The sequence below is a fragment of the Cupressus sempervirens genome, chromosome 5 (assembly GCF_028749045.1).
Source record: "Cupressus sempervirens isolate cs-2001-9-10 chromosome 5, ASM2874904v1, whole genome shotgun sequence".
Taxonomy (NCBI): domain Eukaryota; kingdom Viridiplantae; phylum Streptophyta; class Pinopsida; order Cupressales; family Cupressaceae; genus Cupressus; species Cupressus sempervirens.
This window is the reverse complement of record NC_143122.1, coordinates 1,010,694,961-1,010,697,168: the sequence shown is the minus strand read 5'-3', so window position 1 is coordinate 1,010,697,168 and position 2,208 is coordinate 1,010,694,961.

The window sequence follows — 2,208 nt, the reverse complement described above, 5'->3', positions numbered from 1 at the left end:
GTGGAAAAGACCACTTCCAAATAGGATTTTTCCATAGGTGAATAGTTAAGTTTATAGCCAACAAGAGTATGACTTATGTAGTATATAGCTCTCTTATCATCTAGTTGAGCTAAGAGTGCCCCAAGGTTGTTGGTGTAGTTTTCATGTATAGGATCGATGGTTTTCTATAATTCATGGCACTAAGATTAGTAGATTTTCTAGATACTACTTGGGTGTTTCAAAGCTATGTTGACAAATTGGATCCCACTTGAAAATCTGGTCCTTTTTCAACAAATGTGTGAATGGATAACACTTATCTACATGTTGTGAGATGAATCTACACACTAGTTACAAGTTTCCTTTTAGGCTTCTGGGTTGCCTAAGTTTCCTAGGTGTTATAATTAACCATGGATAGACATAACGATTACATGCAAATATAACCAATATTAGAAAATATTAAATCACACAGAAGAGAACAAAAGACACAAGGATTTAGCGTGGTTCACTAATCCCTAGCCTACGTCCACCAAAACCAAGTCCAATATTATTATTATCTAGTAATTACAATCTACAATCCCTAATAGCTCAATATCATCGCAAGAAGATATGATCTTATCATACATTGTCCTAACCCTAAGCCATTTCACACAAGCTTTTGGTGCTTACAAAATTAGGTCTAGAATAAGTCATCCAATAGAAAAAGAGTGTCTGATACCTTTTACAGAATAGAGTCATTTTTGGCTTCAGAGGCAATACCCCTAAAAACTCTTATGGGGGGGCATTCCCCTTGACCCCACCCTATACTATGATAGGGAGTGCACCTAGGGTTCTAACCCTTGACCCCATCCCCCATAGTAATAATCTAGGAGGGAAACCACGTTGAAGAAAGTGGGAAACTATGAACCTTTGAGTTTAATTAGGCTCCACATCACAACTATCCACCACTTGGAGACTAATCAGACTCCACACCAATAACCTCCCACTTTGAGACTAATCATAGCACTGTTAAACCTGTAGCTCCCACTCGAATATCAAACCACCCTAGACTATGTTATTTTTTTTTCAAATGAAGCTAAAGAGGAGTCCAGATTCTCCCTTGTCACTACCTTTGTTAACATATATGTTGGATTATCATCTATATGTATCTTCTCCAACTTTAACTTTTCATCATCCAAAACTGATCGAATGAAATGGTGTTGCAACTATATGTGCTTTGTCTTTGAATGTAGAGTAGGAAGATGAATGACACTCCTACTTTCTTTAAATAAATAATTATCCATCTATGGGTGCCCCCAACTCTCCCATAAATAATTGAAGCCATTTAATTTCCTTGGATGTCTCTATAGCAGCAACATAGTCTACCTCTATAGTGGATAAAGTATTAACATTTTGCAACTAAGAAATCCAACTTACTGTTGTCTGACCAACAGTAAATACATAACATGTAGTACTCTACCTAGTACCAATATCCCCTACCAAATCTAAGTCAACATAGCCCTATAAATTAGTAGTAGAGCCCCCAAATTGTAAACACTTACTGGATGGTCCTCTCAAATATCTGAGAATCCATTTGACTACATTCCAGTGTTTGATCCCTAGATAACTCATATACCTTCTGATGACTCTAACTACATGTGCATTATTTGGTCTAGTACACATCATAGCATGAATTAAACTTCCTACAATTGATCCATAAGGTACCTTGGGCATCTTAGCCTACTCCTTTGGTGTCTTTGGATACATCCCCTTGGACAGTTTTATATGACCAGGTAAAGGTGTGTTGATAGCTTTAGCATTCATAGATAAATGTTGTAACACCTTCTCAATATGATCACCCTGAGATAATTTCAATTTCTTATGCTTACTATCTTTGCAAATTTTCATACCAAAGATTTTTTTTTATGCACCAAATCCTTCTTAGAAAATGAATATGGTAACTATTCTTTTAACCCCTTAATGTGATCCATGTTAGACCCAACCATAAGCATATCATCAATATATAAACATAAAAAAACAATCTTAACTTTGAAAATTAATCGTGTCAAATTTTATTTTTTTTAAAGCAAATGTGGCAAGCCACTATAATATTTATTAATCTGATTCAACAAGGTCAACTGGGAAAGAATCAGTGAAGAAAACCCAGCATCATCCCTAAAGTTTACATGTATGTATATATTAATAGAAAATAATTACGAAAGGTTATCACCCATCTTAGGATAACACACTCTA